Consider the following 9564-nt stretch of genomic DNA (forward strand, 5'->3'; position numbering starts at 1 on the left):
AGACCGTGAGGTTGATGCAGAGGAAAACCCGGATGAGCATGGCACTCTGAAATACTGCTGACTCCCTGTAATCCCCTCGCTTTGTTTTACAGTAAACCGGAGAATAACCGGGTTGAGCAGCTGAGGCATTGGTGACGGTCTCATTGTTTGTGATGATCCAGATGCAGATGAGCATGTTGATGACCCAGAAAAAGAGGAATGAAGGCAAAACGCATGTGGAGGTTTGGGGTTTGAGCCACGCCCACTTAGAGTTTCCGGGGCTAATTTTGATGGCCTGAAAAGTGTTCAAGATAGAAATTGTGCAGAGAGAAATGCCTTGAGTCACGCTAGGAATGTACAACAATGATTTACAGCCAATATCACCCATTATAGGCCAAATTCCAAAAGATGACATTGCATCTTGAATGCCCCTGAACATAATGGTCATGATATTAGCTAGGGTTAGGTGCATGAGAATCGTATCTGTGGGCTTCTTCTGGCGTGGATGAATTTTTTAAATGCACATGTATAATATTAATACGAACAGGTTTCCCAGATTCCCAATGCCAACTTGAGAGATGAAGAAAATTTCCAAAATGGTAACAGTTGAATATCTAATTCTTAGAAATTTTGTACAACAGTCTAAAGAGGACCACACCTCTGTTATACGAATAAAAATTGGCAATAGTTGAGCCCCAGGAAGAAAATATCAATGTAATGATTCTGTCTCATAGGAAGAGATTTCTCAGCTACTCAGAATTCCAACCATGAGTCGTGTTTCAGGAGTCTGAAAGCAAGGAATTGATAAGGTCTCTACAGTAAAGAATCCAGGGCTCAGAGGAGGTGAGCTTCCTGTTTTATCCCTATTAATTTAGGCTTTCTCTTGGGAAATTCTAGGCCTTTCCCAAAGGTCAAATTTGCAATTGGCAATTGACAATTTTTCTCCTAAACATTAGAGTTAAGTTCAACTATACTCTTGTATTTTTAAGTAGTCTGGCTAAAATATCCCTGAGAGCCATTACCTATTGATTTTTTAGGACAATTTCTGTGTTTTTTTAAAATTTATTTCAGTATCTGATTTATTAGATTCATGGAATATTAAGGATAGAATTGATGGTTGCTACTGTGATAAAGTTACTTGATGAGCTTATTTATGTAGATTGTTTTGAATTTGTGTATCTAAAATCTTTCTCATCAACAATATTCTTCTCATTCAATAAAATAGTGAGTTCTCTCTTATTGGCACTTACCTTTCATTTGGCTGTGCAGCATCACCCAAGTGTTTCTATTCCAATCGAATGTTTTTCAGAGCAAAGCTACTTAAAGAGCTTTTCTAACATACAAGGACCAAGCCTACTTCTTTAGCTATAATACTTCCTTTAACACCCTTTCCCATTTTCTTCACTATAATTTTTACCATCTAGGAATATAATCTTATATTAATGCAGGATCTAGTATGTAAGACATTCGATATCACAGATCTCATTTTCCTCACTTGGTTATATAAACTTTGCATTGTTATCTTTATTTTGCAGGTAATGCAACTGAATTTCAAGAAACAAACACCTGTGTCTACATTAACTGTGCGTGTGGTTGCTGGTATTGTTACTTGAACCCAGATTCATCTAATTTCAAATCTTCACTGATGAGCTGGGAGATAAATACATTGTCCTAATCAATATTCAATGTTCAATCAGTGTTCAATGCTTGTTTCACAATATCTTTGTGATGTTTGATTGCTGTTTTTAATGAAAAACTCTGTTATCACTGCTTCGATTGCATGACATTTTCCTATAGCTATTTTAAAAAATTTCCAAAGACTTTTGCTAGCATTGTATGCATACAGTTCCATTTCTGCCCTAACATTTAATTATGTAGGGCTCCAACCTCACTTTTACTTTACTGTGATGCATTCTTCCCTCCACCCGCCTATTAGTCTATGACCCAAACACTACTTGTAGTTGATCTATAACCCAGACCACTCTCTTGAGTTCCAGAATAACAGACAGTGGCCACAAAGGTCTTCCCAATCTCTCCTGCCTATGTTCTTCCTCTCCTAATATTCTTTTCTTGATCAGTAAAATTGATTGAGTTGCAGAAAATTCTATTATTGGACAGTAACCAGGTCAACACATGGACGGTAGAGGTATCATGTGCACCTAAAACTCTGAGGGATCCATTCCACTCAGATTAAAGGAGCTGTGGTCCCAAGAGGATGAGTAACATATTATTGGTTTTTTTCTGTATCTTCTTACCACTTGTCCCAGATACACATGCAGTCACAGGAAAGGTGCAGAAGGGCAGGTAAATCAAGTCCTAGCATTCTGGCTGGAGTGCCAAAGAAGAGAGCTCTAGGGACCCAGAAAGTACTGAGGACATCCAGAAAGGGAGGATCTGAGAAAAAGAAGGTTACAAGCTTGTTGCTGAACTCCCGGCTTGCCCTCAAGCTGTGCATGCGTGAATGTGACCTTAGGAATGTACCACAGACTCTGAGAATAACTTCAGGATAGACCTCTACCTAGGTGTCAGAGTGGCCACTGGGTGACACACATGTGACAAATCCAAAGAGTCAAGCCTTTGAAAACATAACTGACATTGAAAGCAGAATCCACTGAAGTCTGGCCAGAACTGTGGCCTGGACATAACTTGGTCAGTTGCCGGCGAAAACATTTTCTCATATTCCATTGTACTTCAGCAAGATCCAGAGGTCATAACGTAATATTGAAAATGTCCTGGTTACGTTACATATTCACTTAGCAGGTAATTACTCAGAAGAATCAGGAAAACTTCAATTCACATGGGAAAAAAATACATAAGTCAACATTTAGTTAGCCCAGATTTTGGAATTATCTAATAAAAAACTTGAAAGAAACCACCATAAATATTTTATAACGCAAAATGACAAAGACTCTTGAAATGGATAGAACGACGGAAGGTCTCAGCAAAAGAAATAGAAAATATAAAGAAGAACCAAACTGAAAATTTGGAACTGAAAAAGCACAATGGCCAAATTTTAGAAATAACTTCACAATATAAGCTCAATAATAGGAAGGAGAGGAAAATTTACAGAGTATACTATAAATGAAAAAGGGTCTCAAACATTTAATCTAAACTTCTTCCATAAGAAACCAGAAAAAGAAAAGAAAAATAAATCTAAAGCAAGCAGAAGGAAAGAAATAATAACTGTAAGAGCAGAAGTAAATGAAAATAGGAAAACAATAGAGAAAATCAATGAAACTAAAATCTGATTCCTTGAATAAACCAATAAGATTGATAAACCTCCAGCAAGGATGACAAAAATAAAGAACATGCAAATCATCTATGTCAGGACAAGATGGGGGATATTGAGAAAGAAACTCCAGCTGTGAAAAAGATAATACGGAAATACTATAAACCTTTTTACACTCATACATTTAAAACTTAGAAGAAACAGTCATGCTGAATTCCTCAAAAAACACAAATACCAAAACTCAACAAATGAGCTAGATGATCTGAATAGTCCATTAAAGACATTGAATTTATAATTAAGTAGCTCCCAACAAAGAAATCTCTGGGCTCAGCTGGTTTCACAGAAAAAGTCTTCCAAACATATAAAAAGAATGAACATGAATTTTACAATCCCTTCCATTACGGAGAAGAAGGAATGCTTAAAACCATATTTTATGAGGCTAATATAACTCTGTTACCCAAACCAAACAAAGACGTTGCAAGAAAAGAAAACTCAGACCAATATCTTTTACCAGTTTAGATACAAAACTCCTGAACTAAATATTAGCAAACTAAGTCCAACAATATAAAAAAGAATTATATACAGATTAAGTGGAATTTATGCAATGTAGCAAGGCTAGTAAGTATTTGAAAATAAATTGGTATAATTTATCTTCACTGTAAACCATCAGTTCAAAGAGACAAAGAATAAAAGTCGTAACAAAGAAGTGAGGCAGAAAAACAATTTTATAAAGTGTAATACCTGCTCATGGTAAAACCTCTCAGGAAGTTAGGAAAAGAGAATTGCTTCACTTTAACAGCATCTACAAAAGACCTACAGGTAACGTCATACTTAATAGCGAAAGAGGAATACTTTCTCCCTTAGGTCAGTAACAAGGAGAAACAACAGAGAAAGTTAATGCAACAAAAATTTTGTTCAATGAAAAGATTAACAAGGATGTTCATTTCCGGTACTCTATTCAACATTATACTAGATGAATTAAACCAGTCACAAAAAGACAAATTCTGTATGTTTCCATTTATACGAGCTACTTAAAGTATTCAAAATCATGGGGACAGAAAGTAGAATGGCTGTTTCCAGGGGCTGAGAGGAAGGAAGAGTGGGGAGTTCTAGTTTACAGGTATACCTGGTGTTATTGTGCTTTGCTGTATTTCGCTTCACACAGATACTGTGCTTTTTGTTTTGTTTTACAAATGGAAAGTTTGTGACAACTCTGTCAAGCAAGTCTATCAGTGCCATTTTCCCAACAGCATTTACTCATCTTGTGTCACATTTTGTAATGCTCACAACACTTCAAACTTATTTTTACTGTTATGATATTTGTTATGGTAATCTGCGGTCAGTGGGTTTTTTTTTTTTTTTTGGTAGTACGCGGGCCTATCACTGTTGTGGCCTCTCCCGTTGCGGAGCACAGGCTCCAGACGCGCAGGCTCAGCGGCCATGGCTCATGGGCCCAGCCGCTCCGTGGCATGTGGGATCTTCCCGGACTGGGGGCTCGTACCCATGTCCCCTGCATTGGCAGGCGGACTCTCAACCACTGCGCCACCAGGGAAGCCCGGTCAGTGGTTTTTGATGTTACTACTATGACTCACTGAAGGTTCAGATGGTGGTTAGCATTTTGTTAGCAATAAAGCATTTTGTAATTAAGGTATGTACTTTTTTAAAGACATATTTCTACAATACACTAGACTACAGTATAAACATTACTTTTATATGCTCTAGAAAACCAAACGCTTTGTGTGACTCTTTACTGAGGTGGTCTGGAGTCAGTCCTGTAATATCTCCAAGGTATGCCTGTAATGGGTATAGAGTTTGTGTCACAAGATAAAAGAGTTCCATCCATCAGGAGATGGATGGTAGTGATAGTAGCACAGCATGATTGAACGTATTCAGTGCCACTGAACTGTACACTAAAAATGAGTAAGGTGGTAAATTTTGTATTATGTATATTTTAGCAATGTAGAAAAATAAAAAATTACTTAGAGAAGAATGAAAATGAGAACAATACACCAAAACTTGTGCAAAACAGTGAAGCAGTGCTCAGAGAGAAATTTATAAGGGTAAATGTGAATATTAAAAAAAGAAAGCTCTCAGTCCAGTGAATAACTTTACACCCTAAGGGTCTAGAAAAAGAAGAGCCAACTTAACTCTAGGAAGCAGAAGGATTGAGCTCTTGAGACATGCAACAACTTGAATGGATCCAGAGAATAATGTTGTGATAAGAGCAAATCCCAAAAGATTGTATGCTGTAAAATTATATGATCATATTTAGATAGTGTTCTTGAAAAAACGAAGTTATAGTGAATAAAGAGGTAGTAGCATGAGGGAAATCTTTGTGTGGATGGAACAGTTTTATATCTTCGTTTTCTTCTTTTTTTTTTTTTGGCCACACCACGACTTGTGGGATCTTAGTTTCCCAACCAGGGATCAAACCCGGGTCCACGTCAGTGAAAGCCCAAGTCTTAACTACTGGACCTCCAGGGAATCCCCAACAGTTTTGCATTTTGATGGAGATGATGGTTACATGAATCTACACATGTGATAAAATGATGTGACTATACATAAACATTACATCAATGTCAAAAATTTTTATATTGTGCTATAATTATGAAAGATGCAGCCATTGGGGAAACTGGGTGAAGGGTTAATGGGACTTCTCTGTACTACTTTTACAACTTCCTGTGAATCTACAATTATTTCAAAATAAAAGGTTTAAATTTTAAAATGTAAATTTTTCATGTGTTTAAAACTGCATAAGTTATATCATTGAGTAAGTACTGGGAATTCAAATAAAAACTAGGATTTGGTCATTGACCAAGAAAGAGCAATACGCTTGTTTTGTATGGAAATGATAGAAACTTGAAATTCAGCTCTGAATAGTCACCACCCCAGCCTCAGGGATGCTACATGGTGGCCAGTGTAACACTGAATATTGGCATACTGTTTGTCAGCTGAGAGAATTAAACTTATGATTACCTTCCAGGCATTGTTCTGGAACCCTGAGAAATAATTACCAAGCTTAGTTCAACTCAGGAACAATCTATCACTTCAGAAGGTAATTGCACACTTGAAACTGTTGAGCCTAGGGAGGGCAGTTTAGGCTTCCCTGGGCATGCCAGGTTGAGTCCCTGTACACAAGGCCATTTCCATTTTGGATAACAAACTAGTTAGTGCCCAGTGGGAGATAAATCACACAGCTCCTTCCCCATAACTCTTGCATCCGGTCATTGCTTTTCAGCACAGCGTATGAGATTACCCTCCTGCACCAGGGCAGCGGAGACTGGCTTTGGTCAGGATGCTGGTGTGACTGGGGTCTCAGGGCTGTGAAGGAGATGTTAAGCCTTTTCTAGAATCTCTCCTACTCACTCTATTCTCTTCTTTCTAAATCTGAACTCATGCTCATATCTCTTGCATTCTCCCCTCTATTTCAATTTCTTCTTTGTATTAATTTTTTATGGTACGATTACATTGTGGTTTTACTATAGCAACTTTAAAAATTTCTTCTGTTTATTTTTTTTTCTATTCTACTAGTAATTCCCCTTTAACTAAATTCTTCTTTCCTGTTTAAATTTATTTCTTGGTTTCCCTGGTCATTTCCATTTCTCTTCTTTAATATTTGTTCATTTTCAAAAAAAAAACAAAAATCTCTTCCATGTAATTAAGATAATCAAATATACTTGATTATAGATCAAAATATATCATGTACTGATTGCATAACCTTTTTGTCCTTTTTCTTTTATTATTTCTTCTTGGCCCTTTACACCTTAAGAATGTGTTTTAACCCCTGTTGTATTTCTATTCCTTGCTTCTTTTCTTGGTTGTGTTTTCTCTTCAACTTTCATGCGCTCTTTTTTTTAGAGTCTTTTGTTTCTTTTAAGTATATATCCAATCACTTTTCCTATGATTAATATTTCAAGTAATTTTCTTCATTCTTCCGTTTATCTACTTCTGCAACGTACATCACCCTTTTCTCTTTCTGCTACTAATTACAGTATTTCTGCTGTTCCATGATTTTCCACCATCTTCTATTTTCAGAGGAGTATTTGTTGTCCTTTTGTTTTTCTTTCCCTTGTTTTCCTTTGGTTTATACTTAACTCTAATATCTTTTAGTCTAAACACATCTGCATACCCTAATACATCTGCACACCCTAATGCATCTGCACACCCTAATGCATCTGCACACCAGAATTTGCAGTTATGTTTGTGGCAAATATCTTCCTCCTCCATAGGGCTGGTTATTACACTCGCTTTATAGTCTTAACTTTAATGTGGTCAAGTCTTTTAATATTTTTATCTTTACTTCTATTTTTAAACACTTGAGGGAAATGTATCTGGTCTAAACTCTTTAAGATATTCTCTATATTAATTCCAAAGTATTTAATAGATTTGTTTTTATAATTCGATGTTCAATGCATATGAAAATGATGGCATTATATCAGAAATATCTGAGATCATTTGTAGAAAAGAACATCATGTTTGTGAAAGACTCTTCCCACTTCTCTTCTTTACTTCCTCCATCACATATCAGGACTAGAAAAATGTGTAGGGTGATTTCCAGGAATTCTAATGTGTTTTGTAGGGGCCTCCTGGACCAAAATGATTGTATTTAATGATTTAACTTTATAATGATTTCTCTTGATACCTCCTGGAAAAATTGTTTACACATTTTTCTTCTGTTAAAAATTGCTTTGCCTACTCTTGACATTATGCATATCATAGACATTCTACCGTTGGGAAAATCATTTTTCAGAATTAGATTTGGATTCTGTAATATCCATATTATCATTTCTGAAAAATTGTCATCATTAACATATTAAAGCTTTGAGTCTTTGAATGTAGTGTATCTTTACATTTATTTAGGGTTTTAATATTAAGAAATTGATATACTTTTACTGCTCTCATGTCTTTTGTATTTAAAGTTATTTGATACTTTTATGCTATTTAGAGAGTATCTCAACCTTAAAATTTATCTTGTAATAGAGTTTGTTTCTGATATAAACAAATACAAGTGATTATTGTATAGTGATATTTTTATCCACTTACCTTGTAAAGCTCTCTTATTTCTACTTTTTAAATCCTAGGTTATTTGGAGTTTATGTACACAAAATAATAACATCTAATGGGAAAATTGTGTTTCTTCCTTTCCCAAACTTATGCTAGTCATTTCCTTGCCCTGTTTTGTGGATCATCTCCTCTGGTACAAAGATGATGAAAAGAGTTATCCTGTTTTCTTCCCATTCACAAAGAGTGAGTTCACAGGGTTTAACCATTATACAGGATGATTATGGACCAAGGGTTTTAATTACTTTTACTAGGTTAAGCATGTACCATTTTATCCTTACTTTTCTACAAGTTATTTTAATTTTGAATCCATTTTGGATTTTATCATGGAATTTTGAGGCAAATACTGGGATGGTCATACTTTATTTTGACCTGTGAATATAGTTATTTCATTGACTAATTTCTTTTTAATATTAAGGTTAGGGTTAGGGTTAGGGTTTAGGGTTAGGGTTAGGGTTAAGGTTTAGGGTTAGGGTTAGTGTTTGGCTTTGGGTTTAGGGATTAGGATTAGGTTTAAGCATAACTGGCCCTCTTCACCTTCCTCTCTCCCCGTCTCTCTGAGACCTGCATGAAGGACAGGACTAGTCCACAGTCACAAATGGCTCAGGGAGTTGACCTGGACCATTGTTTTTCTGACCCCTAGTCCTGGGCATAGTTTTGTGTACTGTCTGTGTATCTTCTTTGGCCAGGTGTCCATTCAGATGTTTCCCTATTTTAATTGGGTTGTTTGTGTTAGAGTTATTTGTATGTTTTGACACAAAACCTTTATTAGATATGTGTTTGCAAGTATTTTTCTCCTAGTTTGTGACTTGTCTTTTGATTTTCTGAGTAAGGTCATTCATAGAGTACAAATCTTTAATTTTATTACGTCCATGTTATTGCTTGTTTTCATTTTTAGATTGCCTTTTTGTGTTGTGTGTTAAAACTCCAAAGCTCATGATTTACATGGGCAAATCCAAGCTCATGTCAATTTTCTTCTATAAGTTTGAATAGTTTTGTATTTAAAATTTGTCTGTGGGGACTCCCCTGGTGGTGCAGTGGTTAAGAGTCTGCCTGCCAACGCAGGGGACATGGGCTCGAGCCCTGGTCCGGGAAGATCCTACATCCCGCAGAGCAACTAAGGCTGTGCTGCGCTACTACTGAAGCCTGCGCGCCTAGAGCCGGTGCTCCCCAGCAAGAGAAGCCACTGCAATGAGAAGCCCGTGCACTGCAACGAAGAGTAGCTCCGCTCTACGCAACTAGAGAAAGCCCCCATGAAGCAACAAAGACCCAACGTAGCCAAAAATAAATTATAA

This window comes from Lagenorhynchus albirostris, chromosome 5 (assembly GCF_949774975.1).
Source record: "Lagenorhynchus albirostris chromosome 5, mLagAlb1.1, whole genome shotgun sequence".
NCBI classification, from domain to species: domain Eukaryota; kingdom Metazoa; phylum Chordata; class Mammalia; order Artiodactyla; family Delphinidae; genus Lagenorhynchus; species Lagenorhynchus albirostris.